Source organism: Sarcophilus harrisii, chromosome 6, assembly GCF_902635505.1.
Source record: "Sarcophilus harrisii chromosome 6, mSarHar1.11, whole genome shotgun sequence".
Lineage (NCBI taxonomy): Eukaryota > Metazoa > Chordata > Mammalia > Dasyuromorphia > Dasyuridae > Sarcophilus > Sarcophilus harrisii.
Genome location: NC_045431.1, coordinates 235,976,604 through 235,996,128, shown reverse-complemented (window position 1 = coordinate 235,996,128; position 19,525 = coordinate 235,976,604). Strand labels below are relative to the sequence as shown.

Genomic DNA, 19,525 nt, shown 5'->3' with positions numbered 1-19,525 from the left:
CAGGGTCACACAACTAAATAATGTCTGAGGATGGATTTAAACTCAGGCCCAGTGCTCTATCTATTGCAGCCCTCTCTAGCTGTCTGGAGATCTGAGTGGCATAACTCTATGTCTATGTCTATGTCTATGTTTATGTCCTTGTCTGTCTATGTCATCTTTACATCTATGTCTATAGCCACGTCTATGTCTGTGCTTATGTCTGTCCATGTCTGTATCTACGTCTATGTCTGTACTTATGTCTATGTCCACATGCGCATCTCCGTCTCCGGCTCCATCTATATCTCATCCATGGCTATGAGTGGGAAGCAGGGATGGTTCCAAGCTCAGAGCCAGGGCTCCGGAAGGGCACATAATTAGGGACACAGCCCGGGGAGGAGGTGATGGAGGAGCTGTCGGTCCAGCTCAGATCCCTTGGGGACTGCTTTAAGGTCCCTCCCCAGTACCCATCCCCTCCCACAAATCCTGGCTGGAGTCATCACCGCCCTTGTGGGGGGGGGATGCCCAGGTAAGGGAATGCCCCCCTCACCAGCTTGTGGCCCATCTGACACTGAAGGAGTTGGGGAGATACCTGACCTGCTCTGAACCGCTCTGCCTCGGTTTTACCATCTGTAAGATGAAGTTTGTGTTAAGTGTGCTACAGAACTCAGGTCTGCCGGGGTTGGGGAGCATCTCTCTACACCAGGAACTGCCCTGGGGAGGGTGTTTGGGGCCCTTCTTCCGCAGAGTTCTCCCAGTCTGGAAGGGGAGTCAGTCAGTCAGCGAGCATTTTTTATTCACTTCTTATTGACTTCTTCCTGAGAGCCAGACCCTGGGCTAAGCCCAGGGTGGGGGTGGGGGGCTTACGAAGAAAGGCAATAGAGCAGGCAGTTTGCTGGGTTGGCTCGTGAAGTTTCCCACCCAAAGGAGTTCAGCCGTCGCCAGGTGCTCGGCCCCAACTGGAGCCCTGATTTCCCGTGCCGGGGGCCAGTCAGCGGGGCGCCCAAGGGAAGGGCTGGGGTGCACGTTTGTACAAGGATCCTAGGCACCGAGAGGAGCTGGGGGAGTGGTGAGCCGGGAGGGACGGAGGGATCCCCCAGCTTTGCTGCTGCTGGTGCCCCCTACCCTTGACCCATCCCTCAGCTCTGCTGCTGCTGGTGCCCCCCACCCCCGGCCCAGCCGCCGTGCAAGGGTGGCATTTCCAGCACCAGAGCCATCAATCGCAAAGCCCCAATTCTCTGCTGCAGATTCAGGACAGTCTTGGGGGAAAGGGCCAGGAAGCAGCAAGCTTGCGGTCTGCCTTGGCTCAGGAGTGAGCCCGCCCCACCTGCGCCAGCCCAAGAGCCCGGAGACGCAGGAAGTTGGGGTAACGGAGAGAGAACACTTTGTACCAACGGCCAGACCGCTGCTCGGCAGCCAGAGCCCGGTTGGAATGGAGAGACTGGAGAGCGCGAGCTCCACATCTGCGCCCAGGATGGGCAGTGTGGGGGAGGGGCAGTGCGGGGGAGGGGCGCCCTTCCCAGCGCTCTCACCTGCGGAGGCCGGTGCTCGAGGGTGGGGCCCGTCCCACTCACTCCCCCCAGCACCTCCCTCACGGGCCAGAGCCCGGACTCCTGGGGTTCTTTTCTGGCCGGGTCTGCCCCAGGAGGCCGGAGGGGGCCGTGGAAGGAGATCAGGGCCGAGAAGTCGGAATCTTCCACATGGAGATGATGAATGAGTCCCGGGGCTGAGGGGGCACCAGCGGCAGGGAAGAGGAGCGAGCCGGGGCCAGAGCTCAGAGGCACCTGTGCCGGGAGATTGTGACCTGGGCAAAGGGGGCGAGGCGGGGGCACAGGCGGGGGGGAGAAGCGGGACAAGGCCGGGTCACTGACTGAGACAGACAGTGCTGCAGGGAGGGCCGGGCATGCAGGGGAGAAAGGAACAGAATCACAAGGGCAATCTGGGACCCCAACCCGGCCCTTGGGGTTAGCTGGGGGCTAACGGGGCCAGAAGGCTCATGGGCCTTGGAGACTTCTCCGGAGCCTCGGTTTCTCATTCTTCCAAATGGGTGCCCCCTCAGGTGCTGCTGGGCAGACCCACTACAGCCACAAGGGGAGGAGAGATGGAGTGCTCTGAGAGCAGAAAAGGAGGCTTCCTGTGAGGGGGGCCGCCACTCTCCCCTGTCTGCTCCCTAACTCCGTCTGGCAGTGCGACTGTGGGCCCTCTGTAGGGCCCCAGCCCCCCCCCCTCCTGCTCCCATCTCAAAGCCTGTCCTGTTTCTCTGCAGGGAGCAGGAGATGCCCCCTGTCCCTCCCCCCCGCCCTCTCCCCCGGCTCTGTCAGGCCCTTCTCTGCCCATGATGAGCCCTGAGTCACTGCCTATGTCTGAGCGTCCGAACGGCTGCCACGTTCTAGCGGAACGACCCTCCTGTCTGGGCTGTAGCACCTTCCCCTGCCCACCACAGACCCAGCTCATTGTGCTCCCGGGCGCTCCGGGTCCCAGAATACTGGTTGGCGTTTGGCCAACATTTCGCCCACACAACTTGGCGTAGCTCCGGCGCCTTCAGGGACACTCCGAGGAGTGGCCAGAGAGGGTGCCAGTGACTGGGGGGGCTCCCATCCTGCTGCCCTCCAGGCCTGCAAGCGGGGCCGCTCCTAGGGACAATGCTGAGAAACTCAGAAAGGCAAACTGAGGCAGTCTGTCCTGGTTGGAGAGAAGCCTATGTGGCGGGATGGGCCACGGGCTCAGAGTGGGAAGGGAAGGCTGGGAGGAGACCCTGCCCCTTCAGGAAGCACCCAGACATGGCAGGAAGGTGCAGGGGGCCCAACCACTCGAGGCTGGGATGGAGGGCTCCCTGCCTCTGTCAGCAAACTCCCGGGGCCAGTGGCCAGCTAACCCCAAGCCTGAGCATTGTGAGCTGACATTCCCACTGCTCCTTGGGTTCCCTCTATGGTAGCAGACTAGGGGCCAGCCCAGCGGTTCCTACAGCTCAGAACCCCCGAGCCCCAAACAATCACGCCTTCCAGGGCCCCCCTTTGGGGGCCTGGGCTTTTCCCCGGGGGGGGGGGAAGGGGGGGCCAAACCCACCCCCCCAGCCACCCCATCCCCGGCCCCCGGGTTTAAAAAGGGATCCAAGAATTCCAAAGGGGGGCCAGGGGCCCTTTTGGGTTACCCAAAGGGGCAAGGAGGTGGGGTTCTGGGGCCAAGGGCTGCTCCCGGGGAACCCTTTCCTTTTCCCTGGGCATGGGGGCCCAGGGAGAGAGGCCGGCCCGGCCCCATCCCTTGACCCTGGGGGGACCCTTGGCCCCAAAGGCGGGGGAGGGGCCCCCCCGGGCTCCCGGGTGGGCCTCCGGCCGGCCCGCCCAACAAGAGCCAGGACAAAAGGAGAATTCCCAGTTTCAAGGGGCTGCCTGGGGAAGTTCCCCAGAGGGAACTGGCCCAAGACGGGGGAGGGGTTTTCCCGTGGGGTAGAGGGGGTTGGTTCTGAGTGTACGTCCTGCCCCTTTAGGTGTGGGAGGAGTGGGTCCCACTTTGTCCCCCAGCCCAACTTGGTCTGGAAGGGCCCCTTTTGGTTGGGATTTTGAGGAGATGGATCCCGGTTTTAGAGGTTGATGGGGGGTTATTCCCAATTGTTGGGATGTGGTTTTCATGTCTTTCTTAGATGGGAATTTGAGGGAGGGGGTTTGATTTTTCGGATCCTAGGGGGCCCAAATTGGGCCTGACCTTTTCCCTTAGGAGCGGAATGAAAACCCCTTTACCGGGAGGGGAGGTGGGGAGGAGGGGAGGAGGGCAGAACAAAGACAGAATGGGGGAGATAGGGGAGAGAGAGGGGGGAGGGGGAGAGAGAAGGACAGAGAGCCAGACAAAGATGGGAAGAAAGATAGACAGGGAGAGAGAGAGAGACAAAGACAGAGAAGGGAAGAGACAGAGGCAGACACAGACAGAGATGGGAAGAAGAATAGGGGAAAGGAGAGGGGAAAAGGGAGGGAAAAAAAGTAAAGGAAGAAGGAAGAGGGAGATGGAGAGAGAAAGGGAAAGGAGGGAGGGGGGAGAAGGAAGGGAGAAAATGGAGGGAGAGGGAGGTTGAGAGGGGTGTAGAGAGAAGGGGAGAATGGGAGAAATTTTCCCTTTGGAGGGGAAATTTTGGGGTTGGAGGGGAGGGGGGTTTTGGAGATGTTTTCTTGCTGGTTTTTTAGAGGGAGTTTGGGGTTAGGTTGTTTTAGGGGGGGGGGTAGGGGGGTTTTCTGGGAGGGGGGGTTGGGGGGTTTTTGGGGTTTTAAAGTTGTTTTATGAGTTGAGATTGTGGTTTGGTGATTTGGAGATTGCGAGAGGGAGGGATAAGTTTTTTTTTTTTTTTTTTTTTTTTCTTTTCCTTTCTTTTTTTTCTTTTTTTTTTTTTTCCTTTTCTTTCTTTTTCTTTTTCTTTCCTTTCCTTTTCCTTTCTTTCTTTCTTTCTTTCTTTCTTTTCCTTCCTTCCTTCCTTTCTTTCTCTTTCTTTCTCTCTCTCCCTCTTTCTCTCTTTCTCTCTCTTTCTCTTTTCTTTCCTTTTTCCTTCCTTCTTTCTCCCTCTCTCTCTTTCTCCCTCTTTCTCTCTCTCTTCTTTCTTTCTCTTTCTTCTTTCTCTCTTTCTTTCTCTCATCTTTCTTCTCTCTTCCTTCCTCCCTCCCTCCCTCCCTCCCTTCCTTCCTGAGAGGGCCCTGAGAAAAAAGAACCTAGAATTTCTGAGCCAGAACACAGAATGGAGCCTCACAGCTGGAAGAACATTGAAACTACACTATCAGAGCTGAGGCTGAGCTTAGAACAATCAACATGGAAAGTCGGAGCTTGGAGGAACCTTAGAATACAGACCCTCGAATGTCTGAAGTGGGAAGGACCATGGAACACACTCATAGCAGGAGGGGGCTTTAGAACGTGGCCCCCAGACTATCCAAGCTGAGAAGGGGGTTAGAACATTCTTGGTGCTTTAGAATATAGGACCTAGAACCTCAGAACAGACGATCAGCTTTGGATGGAGCTTTAGAATGTGGCCCCCAGACTATCCAAGCTGAGAAGGGGGTTGGAATAGACTTAGTGCCTTGGTCCCTTGGTGTCTTAGAACACACTTTGCACTCTGGAAGGGGCTTTAGAACGTGGCCCCCAGACTGTCCAAGCAGAGAGGGATGTTCGAACACACTTAGCGCCCTAGAATGTTGGACCTAACAACGGGAGCTGGGAGGGGCTTTAGCAGCTGCTAGCCACCTCCCCTCTCCCTCCCCCCCCCCACTGGAAACGTATGGTTGGAGGAAGGAGGAGCCAGTTCCTCAGGTGCCATTCTTTGGGATCTCCCCCCCCCCCATACCCCAGCACCTGCCCAGGGGCTCGGCCTGACACCTCCTGCCCCCCCCTCCCGCTGGGGATCCACATCGGCTTCCTAGAGCCAGTGCCCTCTGAGCCAGGCCCCCGGGCCCTTCTCGGGGCTCCCTCTCTCACCCTGCCCCGCTCTCAGGGCACTGGCTGAATGACAAAGGTTTGGGGGAAGAACCTCCCTATGGGGGCACGTGCTGCCCGCACCTGCCTTTGGGACAAGCAGGGGGTTCTGGGAGAGGAATCTGTAGGAGCCTCTGACTGGCTGCTGCCTCGAGCCCCGGAGCTGGGGGGGGGGGGGACTCCCGGGGGACAATATCTCCTCTATTTTCCAGGGAGGGGGCAATGGGAGCCGTGGCAGGCCTGCTGACCGAGGAAGTCTGGCCTGGGAGGCCGGGGAGAGCGGCTGCAGGCCGGGCCCTCCCTGCAGACATTTCCCCTGGGCTGGCCGTGGGCTGCCGGGAGTCCTGCCATCCCAGTCCCCCAGTCCTGGCTTTCCCACACGATTGACCCTTTCTGCCGGGAGCGAGCCCCCGGCCAATCCCCCCCCCCCACTCATTGGGGCGGGGGTTTCTCAGCCCCGGGGACACGTGTCGGGCCAGAGTCAGGGAGGAGAGCCCGGGGCTGAGCGGCCCCTGGGGGATAGCAGCTGAGGGGGGAGGGGAGGTCAGTGCCGGCGGCAGCCACGAGACCCCGACAGGTGAGGACAGAGGGGCCTGGGCAGCTGGGAGGGGGGGGGGGCGTCCCGAGCCGACAGCTGGGGGGAGGGCGGGGGCGCGAGCGGCAGCCGGGCACAGGTGGAGGGACACGTGCGGCCGGGGGAGGGCGGCCAGGAATGTGCATCTGTGATGGGGGAGCAGAGGTAGGACCCCCCCCAGTGCTCAGGCGGGCTCCCGAACGCCCCGAAACGCTCACAGGAGCCCTGGAAGCGGGGATTAGCCCCGAAAGGGGGGCTGGCAGACAGCCCCGGCCGCGGGCTGCCTCAGGGCGGCTCCCAAGGTAAATCGAGGAAAGCCCGCTGGGAACAGTCCCCTCTGGTCCCGCCGCTGTCCGGGGCCCCGAGCTGACAGAGCCACCTCAGTCGGGTTATAGTGGTCAGTGCTCAGCGTGGGGGGGGGGACTGCCACAGGGTCCGGAGAAGTGGATTGTGGGACTCCCAGGGTTTGTGGTCTAACTCCATAGACCAACTGTTTAGAGAGCGTCCCCGACGCCCAACATGGGAGGCCGAGGTGCGGACGCCGAGCCCGGGGGCTTCCCCGCCTCCCAGACTTGGGCCGGGTCCAAGCCTTTGTTATTTGGTCCTGGGAGACAGAACCAAAAGCAGAGGTGGGGGGGGGGGGGCTTAGGGCCGGGGACGGGCAGACCCGGGGCCTTCCGGTCACTGAGTCCTCCCCCCACGGGTGCCCGGGGGGGGGGCAGCAGGCCCCATCCCCCACCCCCTGACACACACGACACCCCAGGCCTGCTGGGCGGGGCACAATCCGGCCTCAAAACTGGCGAAAACAATGGAATCCGTTAGTGCAGCGGCTGCGTGGCCCCGGGCGCCGCCTGACGCAACCACAAAAATGCTGGAAGCCGCGGGGCTCGGCCGTTAACCCTTGGGACGTGCGGGCCCGGGAAGAGGGGGGGTGGAGGAGGGAAGTGGGGAGGCTCCCCGGGAACGAGCACGGGACGGCGCCTCCGTGGGGAGCCCCAGCTGCCCCCCCCCTCCCCCCCGTCATCCCGAGGGCACGAGTGGCAAGAGAAGACTCTGCCCCTCCCCCTAAGAGGGAGAGGGCTCTTCCTCCTCAGTGGCCTCTAGAGACACACCTGGAGCCAGCCCCGGGCGGAGTGAGGCTGCTCGGCCCGCTGGAGGTCACTGAATCCGGGTTCAAGGTGTGCCCTTGGCTGGGGGGAGATGCTGGGAAGCCCCGGGGCTGCAGCTGGGCTAGTCTGAACGTGAACTTGGGCGGCGGCGGCCAAATGTGTGGGGGGGCGGCCCAATGTCGGGGCGCCAACACTCCGCCATGCGTCCGTTAGGAACAGCGATGACAGGGCCTCCGGATACTGCGGAGGGTGATTTTTTAGTCCTTCCTCTGGGAGGGAGGGAGAAGCAAGGGGTCCGAGCGCCCCCAGAGGGCATGAAGCACTGCGGGGGTTTCTGAGGAGGACCCGGAGGGGGAAACAAGGCCGGAAGCAGAAGTTAAGCGCATCCCTGAGGAAGGGTGGGGGGAGGTTCAGCAGGTGGGGACGGAGGAGAGGGAGCCCAGGAGCCGTTCTGGAGACGCCCGCGGCCGGCCTGGCAGAGCCAAGGGGTAGGACGCGGAGCGGCGGCAAAGACCCGCCGGAGTTCGGGCTGTCAGTAAGGAGGGGGGAAAAGCCGGGAACAGGGAACTCTATTAGTGGGAAGAAGGGGGCCAGTACCCAGACTCTGGCAGGAAACCCCGCGTTACTTTGCTTCGGACACTTATTAGCTGTCTCAACACTTAGTCTCTGCTTCAGTTTCCTCATCTACAAAATGGGTGTGATAACAGTACCTGCTCCCAGGGCGGCTGCGGGGATCCATGAGCCATGGAAAGCTCTGTGTACCCGCTGTCATTATTATTAAAGCCCGTGGATGGTTCTGGCACAAATGTTCCTTCTGACAATCTGCTTTCTAAGGCTCTGAGGGGAGAGGGGGCCGTGCTGTGGCTCTTCTTGTCCCCGTGGGACCAAAGACGGAGCCATCGGCGTCAGTAATGGACAGGGTGGGGCGTGAGCTGCCCCCACCCCCCGTGACCGGATCCTCTTCTGGAGGAGCCAGCACCTGGCTGGCCGGGGGCACCTGCAGCCCCCATAAAGACAGACCAGCCTGAGCTGTCAGCCGCCATTGGCCAAGCCCCCCTGCTGCCTCTGCACCCTGTACAGCTGCCCTGGTGGCCGCCGGTCCCTCAGACCAGGGCCCAGCCTCCCCTTCTCCCGGCCTCTGACATACCGGGACATCTGGTGGAAGGGGCTGGGGCCCCGGGTCAGTGCTGTGCTACCGGGGCAGAGGACTTGATGTTCAGGCCCTGCTGGTCGCAGTGATCGGCTGGATTGTGCCCTGTGTGGACTGACCTCCCTCTGGGCCCTGGGGGAGGGGGAGGGGGGGCAGGAAGTCCCTTCCCCCAAGGCAGCATGTTTGGGCTCCCTCCGCAGGCCCAGGAGGTGCTGTCTGTCAGAAGGGCAGGAGCCTGTCCGGGACTGTCTGGGTTTTTGCTCCCCTGGCTGCCCTTGGGCAAGTGGCCCCCCATCCCCCCCAACCTGGCCCTTCCCCTGGGAGAAAGTTGGGGAATCTCGCTCCCCCCCCCATTGTGATGTTTGGTCCCAGAGCTCCCCCTCCCATCAGGAGGCCTGAGGACAGCGGATGATTGGCTCCCTTCGTTTTCCCTCCACCTAGGACGGGACTGGAGCATCCCCAGTAGGGGCTTCTGACTCCCGAAGGGCAGGTAGTGCCGGCCACAAAGTCCTGGAAACAAGAACCAGACAGAGAATCAGTCTCTCTGCCCAGCGGGTCCACAGTGACCTGGAACCGGCTGCTGTAACTGATCTCCCAGCTCTCTTGCCTTTTGGATATGTCTTCTGGGCTTATCCAGCCTGGATCATGGGAATCTGGCTTCAGATTCCCATGGGATCTGAGGTCATAGGGATCTGGCTTCAGAGGGGGATTGCACCAGGGCAAGCGTGCCCTCAGGGTGGCACCCCATGTCCCTTTGTGCCTGTCAGTCCAGAGCAAGGTAAGAGGTCTTTCCTTCCAGGCTCAGAGTCTGCATCGGAAGCCCCCTGCTCCTGCCCCTCCCTCAGGCTGTGGCCTGTTGTGACACATTTTGCCCCAGCCCCATTCTCATAATTACCCCCCATTTCTTTCCCTAAGAGAATAGTTTGCTGAGACTCAGTCTGCAATGTCAAGATTCTCCTGCTTAATGAGTCCATCTAACTTCTTCACAGACAAGGACCTGCTGGGGTTTCTCTGGCTGTGCCCTGGGCCTGTCCCAACACTCTCTAGTAGGACCAGGAAAGGGACGGGGATCCCTGGGGTGGGGGTAGGCCAGCTGGGAGCAGGTCGTGAAGGGCCCCCACGCACTCCACCCTGGGGAAGGCCCCCCTCGGAACAGCTTGGATGCAGCCAGCAGGGATCGGGAAGGAGGGGTTCTGGTCCCGGGGCATCAGGCTGCTTCCTCACGCTTCCCTCTTCCACGTCCCCCAGTTTCCCATCTGAACGGGGATAAGGATTTTGCACAGTGGGTCTCCCAATGATTCCCTTCCACTCTGGGCCTGGGGTGGGGGGGAAGACCTATCCTTGGGCACAGGGGGGAGGGGCCCAGGTCAGAGGAATACGGACGAAGGACATCCCCAGGAAAGGATCGTCCACTAGAGCGGGTTTGAGGGTTGAATGTCCGGGACGCACACAGGGCTCCTGGGGCCAAAGAGAGAAAAGATCCCCCAGGAAGGCTTCCTGGAGGAGCTGGACCTTGAAGGACATGGGGAATTGGGGGAGAGTGAGAGGATCGGGGAGCTCCAGGTGATTCCTGCCCGGGAAGGGGCCTGGTTGAAGCCAGTTTGTGAAGTCAAGTAACAAGTATTTATTAAACACTAACTGTGTGCGTGGCACTTTCTAAGTAGGGGAATACAAAAATAAGCAGAAAATCAATTCCTGCCTTCAAAGAGCTTATGTTCTAATGGGGAAGATGATACCGGAAGGGAGCAGAGAAGAGGGAAACCTGCACCCTGAGAAAGAAGTCCATCAAGAGCAGGAAGGCAAGTGTGACGGCCCCCAGGAAGCCAGAGGACAGACTTTGTCCCAGAGGTATTGGGACCCACAGGAGGGGCTTGAGCAGGGCAGTGCCTGTGGAAAGTGCTGTTTTAGGAAGATTCACTCCACGTTGGATCCGGAAGTGGAGAGGGTGTGGCCAGGAGGCAGAGGCCAGGGGCCTCAGCTGGTAGAGGGAGAAGGTCACTGGGAGAGATGTGGTGGAGAGGACTTCCCCACTGGGAGAGATATGGCACATGGATAGGACTTATCCATCAGGAGAGAGATGGCACATGGATAGGACTTCCCCACTGGGAGAGATATGGCACATGGATAGGACTTATCCATCTGGAGAGACAGGGCACGTGGATAGGACTTATCCATTGGGAGAGAGATGATACATGGATAGGACTTCCTAATTTGGAGTGCCTTGGACCACAGGCCCAGCAGGAGGAGCCGCAAATCAATCCCACACAGGGAGGGCTCATAGAGCAAGGAGCTGGTGGCAGGACATGATCTGAACTCAGGACCTCCTATTCTGGCTCAGAAGATCCTTTTACTTCCAGGCTTCCCTGAAGCTCCTCCTGCTTGTCTCAGAAGGAAGGCAAGGCCATGGCCAGAGCAGGAATTTGTCCTGGGCTTACTGTCTCTTACAGGCAATGAAAAGAATATAAACAAAGAAAAAAGAGTCAGGGCCCCAGGAATCCCACAAAAATGATTTTCATCTGACACAAGAGATTGAACATATTCACGTAGAAAGAGTGTCATGTAGAAACATATTAAAGTCAAAAGGGAAATTGGTGGGTGCTAGGAAAGGGGAATTCGAGAGAATGAACTCCCAAAGGAACAAACCTTAGACTCAATTAAATTTATAAGTAAATTATTTCAAATATTCAAAGAATAATTATAGTATTACATACACTTTTGCAAAAAATAGGAAAGCAGACGTTCCTTCCAAAATTTCTCTATGGTACAAATAGGATATAGTTACATAACCAAAGAGACAAAGCAGAAAAAGAAAACTATAAATTACTATCCCTAATGAACATATGATTATTTCGATGTTAAAAATAAAAAGCTTTGGAAAAGCCCACAAACCTTTGTCAAAAACATGAAAAAGCATAGGAATCAATACTGTTTTCCTAATATGGTAACTAACCTATTTAAAAACCAAGATATATTATGTAACAAAGAAAGCCTAGAAGTCATTCCAATAAGATCAGCAGTAAAACAAATATTTCCACAATCTTCACTATTATTTGAAATAATTTTACAAACGCTAACTATAACAATGAGACAAGAAAAAAAGAAATCGATGGAGCAAATACAGGCAAAGGGTAAATAAAACTGTCACTTTTTGCAGGTGATATGATTAATCTATCTAGAGAACATAAAAGAATCAACCAGAAGATTAACTCAAGTACATCATAATTTCATCAAACTTCAGAATATCAAAATAAGCCCACACAAATCATCGGCGCTTATGCGTGTTACCAACAAAAGCCAGCAGGATGATAAAGAGAAATTCCATTCAAAATAACTATCGAATGCATGTAACATTTGGGAGTTTCACTGCCAAGATATATATAGGAACTATATGACTATAACTATAAAATATTCCTTACAGAAATACAGACTTGAATAATTAGAGAAATATGAATTGCTCATGGGTAGGATGTACCAGTACAGTAAAAATGGAAATATTACCCTTATTCAGTGTCAGACCAATTGACCTTCCAACAGATTACTTTCTAAGGCTAGGAAAAAAAATTAATAAAATTCATCTGGAGGAGCAAAAGTTCAAGAAGCTCAAGGAAAATAATGAGGGGAGAAAAAAGAAAAAAAAAAGGGGCTAGCCTTGCCAGATCTCTTACTATTATACAAAGCAGAAATTTCACACTTTTAAAAGGGGAAAGATTAGTGAGCAAACAAGGGACAGAGAGAATCAAGGAAGTTAAAGTAGACCCTTTGGATTATTAAAACTAAATGCTTTCTGCACAATCAAAAACAATGGAATTACAATTCGAAGTGAAACTGAGAAACAGAATTGAGTCAGGAAGCTTCTCGATGGTTTCATATCCAAGAGCTATAAAGGAATGGATTCAAATCGATAAGAACAGAAGCCATTTATTGATAAAAGACCAAAGGAGATGAACAAGCTAATGAACAATCAAATGAGAAAATGGTTTTAAAAAGTTGCGGGACGGCACATACCCTAATGGCAATTTACAACAGATACATTTTGATTATATGAAACTGATAAACCTTTGCACAAACAAAATTATCGCAACTAGAATAAGGGAAATGATTGCGAAAAAAATCTTTGCATCATTTTTTCTTGGATAAGGGGTTAGTATTTGGTATATATAGAAAATAAAAACATACAAGAATTAAGCCAGTCCTCAATAAGTTAAGAGTTGAAGTAAAGTTAAAGACCTCCCATGGAGCCCTATATACATCAGGAAGTCTCTATATACACTGAAAATACAGATGACAACTTTTGGGGGGAAGAGATAGCAAATAACCAGAAACAAAATGGAGGTCCAACGGGGGACGGCCAAACGGTAGGATCTTAAAGCATTATAAGGAGCGACAGACAAGAAGAACGCTCTGAAATCTGGAAAAACTCTCAAGTGCTGATGCAGAGAGAAGTCGGCAGAGCTGGGAAAACCATTCAGCCCACGGTGACTGCCACAACTGTGGCTGTGAATGAAAGCTGTGAAATGACAGAGAGCAACCTTGGCTGCCAAGGGGAGCTGGGGACGGCAGCTGCCCACACAGGGGAGGGAGGGTCCCTGGTGCTTAACATGGCACAGGAGAAGGGACTTTTCCCAATGTACCCATCAATTTTGCTGAATTTTTCCTCTTTATTTTAGGGGATGGATCCCTGAGAAGGGGAAGGGGAAAGCAGGAGGGGGAGATTTTAGGTGATACAAAAGTAAAAGACATCAATCAAAACATTTTTAAAGGTAAAGTAAACTCTGTCCCCCGAAGAGACTGAAGAGACAAAGGCCTGGTCCATACAGAGTGAGGATGGTGGCTCTTCCTGCCCTGGCAAAGGAAAGGGAACCGAGGGGCCCCGTTGGCTGGGGCCGTGCTGGGCACCCAAGGCTCCCACGCACACAAACCAGGCCCGGGAGCCATGGCAGGCGCTCCCTGATTGTGCTGGGAGAAAAGGCAGAGGGATGTCCTGAAAAGCCCAGGAAGAACCCGGTGAACTGAGACAGAATGAAGTCAGCAGCACCACAGAAATGAGCCGTACAGACACCGTGGAAGCTCCTGCCTGGCCCCTTTCCAGGGATGTTCCCTTAGAGCAGGCAGCCCCCCTCAAAAGGTCCAACCGACCCTTGATATCATGTATCAGGCACCTGCCACGCTCTGGTCAGAGCCCTGGGAGTACAAAGGCCTGCGCCCTCCTGAAGGACATACCAGGGGACCCAGGGGGAGAGGGGACTTAGAAGCTCCCAGCTCAGGGCCTAGCCTGGCTCCAGGGCTGGGGGAGGGGGCAGGGGGTCTATGGCAGCTGGACAGGGGCAGCTGTCTCTGTCTCTCTCTGTCTCTCTTTGTTTCTGTCTGTCTCTGACTTTCTCTGATTCTTTCTGTCTCTGTCTCTGTCTCTGTCTGTCTCTCTTTGTCTCTGTCTCTGTCTCTCTGTTTCTCTCTCCATCTCTCTCTGTCTGTCTCTGCTCTGCCTCTGCCTCTGCCTCTGTCTCTCTGTTCCTCCTTTCATCTCTCTCTGTCTGTCTCTGCCTCTGCCTCTGTCTCTGCCTCTGTCTCCCTGTTTCTCTCTCCATCTCTGTCTGTCTGTCTCTGCTCTGCCTCTGCCTCTGCCTCTGTCTCTCTGTTCCTCCTTCCATCTCTCTCTGTCTGTCTCTGCTTCTGCCTCTGTCTCTGTCTCTGTCTCTGCCTCTGCCTCTGTCTCTGTCTCTCTGTTTCTCTCTCCATCTCTGTTTTTCTGTCTCTGTCTCTCTCCCTGGCCCCAAGTGTCTGGCACAAAGGTCATGCGGGTCATTTCCCCCTGGGTATCCAGGTGAGAAGGGGAAATCATCCCCAGACTTTTCACTGGCAGCAGTTGTGATCCTTTACCGAGCCTGTGGCCGGGGCCCCCTCTCAGATCTGCCTCTAATCATTATACGGACATAACTTTCCCCCAAAACTCTGAACTAGAATCACCCGAGTTTTAAAACAGAGCCAGGAAGACCTTCCCCCATGCTCAGGAGCACTGAGGAGTTTTCTGGCTGACCTGGCCCAGCCGTTGGCTGGCGGGCCCTCGTCCTGCCCTTCCTGGCTTACTTGGGGCTCCCTTCTGCTGCCTCTTGCGGGCCTCTGCCACTCTCCCTGTTTCCTTTTGCATTCTCGAGCCATCCCTCGTGGTCAGCAGAGGCTCAGGGGGGCCTCCTTAGGCCCACCCCAACCCTGGCCACCTCGGCGTGCCAGGGAGCCGATGCCACGGAAGCCGATGCCATGGAAGCCACGGCACTGAGACAGGCACAGGGATTGAGCCTGGAGAAGAGGAAGGGGGAGGGAGGAGAGAAAGGAAAGGAAGAGGTGGGGGAGACGGCCACAGGGCCACTGCTCCGCTCAGGCCCCTTCGGGAGAAAGGACTGCTGGCCCACGGCGGATTCCTGGGACCATTTGCCGCGGGCCCCGTTTAGAGCACCCGCCTCCCTTGGAAGAGTCGTGGGGATCTGTGCCAATGGCTATTTTCGTCCCTGAGGGGCCCTGCAGACCTTCCTCGGCACTTGGGGAGGGTCCCGTCTATTCCAGATTCAGACGTAAAGAAAACATCACTGAATTTTCATCATGGAAGCCAGGCACGGCGCCAGGGGGCGGGGAACGCCGGGGCCATGCACGGAGCCCAGGCAGTGGGCAGCCCGTCAGCGGCGGGATCGAGGCTCCTACTGATCTGGTCACTTACGGCGAACGGACACTTGCGTCTTCCCAGGAGGGGTGGAGGGGCCGCCTGTATCTCACTGGAATGGCCACCTATGCATTAACCCACCAAAACACCCACGCGCTCATCCAGAACAGAACCTTCCACCCTCCCTCCTTCCCTCCCTCCAACATGTTCATCTTGAAAAGCTTCTGTGTGGAGGACCCAGGGCCTTGGGGTAGGAACAAATGGCCCATAATGGCTGCGTCCCCCTCAAAAAGTCCCTGCCAGCCTCGGGAGCGGGGAAAACCGCAGGATCTTCGGTCTCGGAGGCCTTCCGGGGAACCTCAAGCTGAGCCGCAGCCAATGATTGCAGAGCCTTTGCTCCCAGGCTGCTGTCTGAGGAGCCCTGACCCCTGGGGCTCCTTGGGAGAGTCTCCCTCAGCCCATTCCCCAGCACGCCTGGGTTGGCCCCGAGCAGAACAACCCATCCTGTCCGGGATTGCGGCCGCTCTCCCCCTGCTAAAAGGGGGCCCTTTCCAGCCAGGCGCGTGTGTGTGTGTGGGGGGCGACTCCATCACCAAGGCCCTGGGACTGTCCGATTCTCCTGCAAGGACCTCCCACCTCCACCTCCACCTCTGGCCGGGCCTGCGGCTCTCTGGGGCAAGGAGTGAGGGGCTCTCCTGTGTGGGTGTGACCCATGACCTCCCACCAGGATGACCAAAGGCCGGGAATGGCGGTTCCGGCGTCCCCCGCTCTCGGGCCGAGGCTGCCCGTGCCGAGTGGTCTGGGGCTGACCAGCACCAGCAGAGCCTTCAGCCTGTCCCTGCTCCCAGGAGACGCTTCCCTCTTCTCAGGAAACCCGGGCTCCGGGCTCTTAGGCTCCCTGGAGAAGGGATATAGAGGAGAGAGACCATGGGGCTCCACTGGTAAATCTTGGGGAGTTCTGGGCAAGAACCTCAGCCCTGATTCAGGACCCGGCCCCTGGCACTTCTGAGGTGGGTGCTACTCTGAACTTCAGCCTCTTCTTCTGTAAGATGAAGGATCAGGCAAGAGGGCACTCCAGTGACTCTGCTCTGTGCCTTTGTCTCCCCCAAAAGCCTTCAGCTCCCCGGGGTGGGGGTGGTCATTTAGCCACCAAGACTATTGGCGAGACGGGGATGACCCCCTTACCCTGGACCTCGTTTGGAGGGGAGAGGAGGAACCTCCTGAGGATGCCCAGGGAGGAAGGAGCTCCGAACCTGGCCCCCCACCCTGGCCCCAGCCCAACACCTCTCCAAGTCCCTCCCTCTTCAGGGGGCCCGCCCTGATCGCAGCCTCCTGGGACCCTCGCCACCGAGCGCTCTGGGACCCTGAGACTGTCTTCCACCTCTGCCGCGTCCCCTGCTCCCCCCCCTCCCCCCAGTGTTCTGGAGCCCAGAGGCCTGTTGGCTCTTGCCGAGGAGCCTTCCAGGGGCACAGGCCTGGGGGCCTGGGGGGGGGTGGCAGCAAATCCCTCCCAGAGCCTGTTCCTCGGCTGGGATCTGGGAGCCGCCGTCTCTGCCAGGGATCGGGGCAGAAAGCAGCTCCCCTGGAGGCCAGGGCCCTCTGGGGACGGCTCATTGCCAAGGGCAGGGGTCTCTTGTGATTCAGGGGCCCAGGAGGAGGCCAGACAACCTGGGCTGTCCCGCTGGGAGCGAATGAGGCGTGTCCAGCACCAGCTCCCTCCTTGGGTGCTTGCCCCCGACCCGGCAACTCCAGGGTCACTCCCAGGGGCAGAGGGAGCGAGCTTTAGCCATGTAAGAGCGGGCAGGAGGCTTGGAGTCCCTGCCCTTCCAAAGCCAGCTTGTCCCTGGCCATTCCCCCCACCTAGCCCTCCTCCACCCAGCCATCCTCCAACCGTCCTCCTTCCATCCATCCATCCACCCAATCAGCATCCATCTTTCGGGACACCCAGCCCTCCATCCATCTGGTCATCATCTATCGGTCCGAGTGGCCATTTATCTAACCATCCATGCTCCCATCCGTCCTCCATCCATCCTCCATCCTCCGTCCTCCAGCCAGCCCTGTCTTCCCCATTTTCTTGTCACAAATACACAGCGTTCCAATTTTTCTCCCTGCCAGAGTAATTAATGCCAGGAAGGACTTAATCAGAGGCCTGGGAGGATCACAATTACTCTCAGGCTCGCCTGGTCTGTTTGCAATTATGTTAATGAGGAAATGGAAAGGGAAGGAGTTGTCCCTTCCCCTGCTTTTAATTTTTTCTTTTCTTTTCAGGGACCCCAGAATAATTTGCCCATTATCCAAGAATTAGGCTAAAAATGTTGTGCAGCTGAGGGAAACCTGCGCCCAGGACCCGCTCTGGAGGCCACCGGGGAGCGGGGCCGCAGACTTGGAAGGAAGAGGCTGAGACCGTGGGCACAGGAGCCCGTGGGCACAGGAGCCCATGGGCACAGGAGCCTGGAGGAGAAGGTCGGAGGGTCCCAGCCCCCTGTAACTGAGGACTAGAGGGGGAAGGGGCTCTCCCGGGGCAGGAAGGGAGGAGGGAGGACGTGGCTCCGGGTCTTTGGACGCCAAAGCCAGGCCTTGTCCCGGCAGATGGCCTCTGAAGGCCAAGGCTGGCCCGGGAGGGCCTCTTCTTCGCCTGGACTCTGTGCTCAGCCTCTCCCTCAGCTGACCAGCAGCCACAACCACATGAGCCGGACTCTCCAGAACCAACCACCGGCCCTGCCATTATAGGCTCCCCACCGACCCCGCTCCGAGCCTGGCCACTGGGAGGACCAAGGAGGGGCATTGGAACGGATGGGCAGCTCCAGGATGGTGGAGATGTTGGGGGAACAGCTTCCAGGGCTGAGGAGGAAGAGCAGTAGCGGGGTCAGTGCTGGCACACAGACCCTGCAAAGGGAGCGACCCCGAGGCAATGGTCCAGACTGGGGGGGGGACAACTAACAGGGGAGCAGGACCCGGTTCTCCATCCCAGAAGTTGTGAGTCTCTCCTTCCTCATCCCTGAAATGTTCCCTGTTGCCATGAGGAGGGGGAATAAAGGAGTCAAGATGGAGGAGCGGTGGTGGCCTGGGGCTGCTGAGGTGGGACAGGTCGGGGCAGCAGGGGCGGGGCCTCTGGCTCTTCTAGGTGAGGCTCCAGCACAGCGGCCCATTGTGGCCGCCCAGTGGCCTCCCCCCCCCAAGCCTTCCCTCGCCTCCCCCCATCTAGTCTCCCTGCTCTGGCCCATCTGAGTTTAATGACAGGACAAGCCTCATCTTATCAAGCACAGAAACCACTTGTGCGCCAGGATCAATGGCGCCTTTATTGGCACCGAAGGGCTGACATTTCCCCCCAGCACAACTCTGTCACGAGGCACATCTGTCAGGTGCTCCCGGTGGGAAAGCAGGAAGCGGCCCATTCAAGAACTGGGAGCCACACTGAGCCAGCAGATGGAGGCCAGGACAGATGACAGCCCAGGAACAGAGAGATGGGCACCCAGAGGAGCAGGGGGGCCAGCGTTCTCACTGGAAGCTCCCTCCAAGTCCCAAGGCATGGGCTCGTGTATGTATTCACTCATCTATTCATTCATTCATTCATTCACTCATGCATTCATTCATTCATTCACTCATGCAGTCATTCATTCACTCACTCATTCACTCATTCATTCATCCCGGATTATGGCTAAGCCCCAGAGCAATGCTGATACAAAGTATAGAGATACAGAGTGTAGAACCTACTAGTCCTGCCCTCAGAGAGCTCAAGGTTGGAGAAGGAAGCCTTTTCAGCCTCTATAGCTCCTCTCTAAATTGGAAGCTTGAGGTGGCAGGATCTCTCCAGTTCTCCTGCCCTATGGCTCTGGAATTGGGGATCCATAAGATTCAACCAGAGGCCAGAGAGATGACCCCCTTTAGATAAAGACCTCGGGGGAGAACAGCTTCTTGTTTCAGGGCGGTTTCCCTGGATTTCCTCCCCGGCTGCAGCCTTGGTGCACTTCTTGGACTAGTGGCTACGGACTTTTCTTCTCCTGGCCCAGAAGAACATCCTCAAATATGGGCGGATCCAAGGGTGGAAACATTCCCTGCCAACTTGGATGGCTACGCAATCTCAGAGTGGGAGAGGCGCTGCAGGCCTGCAAGCTTGGAGCTCCTCCTGAGGCAGCCCCTCCCGCACTGGGACTGTGCTCACGGAGCAAATTTGTTCTGGCTGAAGCCTAAATCAGTCTGGTTGTGCCCTCTGGGACCAGTGGCCCAAGGCTCATCCCCCATCCGCTTGTCTCTCTCACCTCTGTCACATGTCTGGTGGATTTCACTTCTCCAGCATCCAATTGCATCTCTGTAGCATCTCTCACTAATTTCTCCTCTGTGTCATCTCTTGTCTCTTTCATCTCTGTAACATGTCTGGTGGATTTCACTTCTCCAGCATCCAATTGCATCTCTGTAGCATCTCTCACTAATTTCTCCTCTGTGTCATCTCTTGTCTCTTTCATCTCTGTCACATGTCTGGTGGATTTCACTTCTCCAGCATCTCTGTAGCATCTCTCATCTCCTCTGTGGCATCTCTCATTGATTCTACCTCTGCACCCTCTGCCCAATATGCCCTTTTTGCTCTTTACTTTGCCCCCACCCTGACCTTCAGCACCTCA

General features: G+C 56.8%; 1 protein-coding gene and 1 long non-coding RNA gene across 2 annotated transcripts in view; one reads left to right on the top strand and one right to left on the bottom strand.

Annotated features, from left to right (window-relative positions):
• The window catches only part of KCNQ1 (potassium voltage-gated channel subfamily Q member 1), a 191,605-nt gene that overhangs the window by 10,677 nt on the left and 161,403 nt on the right, over positions 1-19,525 (bottom strand).
• On the top strand, positions 6,414-18,111 carry LOC116419921. The gene is made up of 2 exons (XR_004230244.1): positions 6,414-7,173; positions 17,175-18,111. It is a non-coding gene; the product is annotated as an uncharacterized LOC116419921 (long non-coding RNA).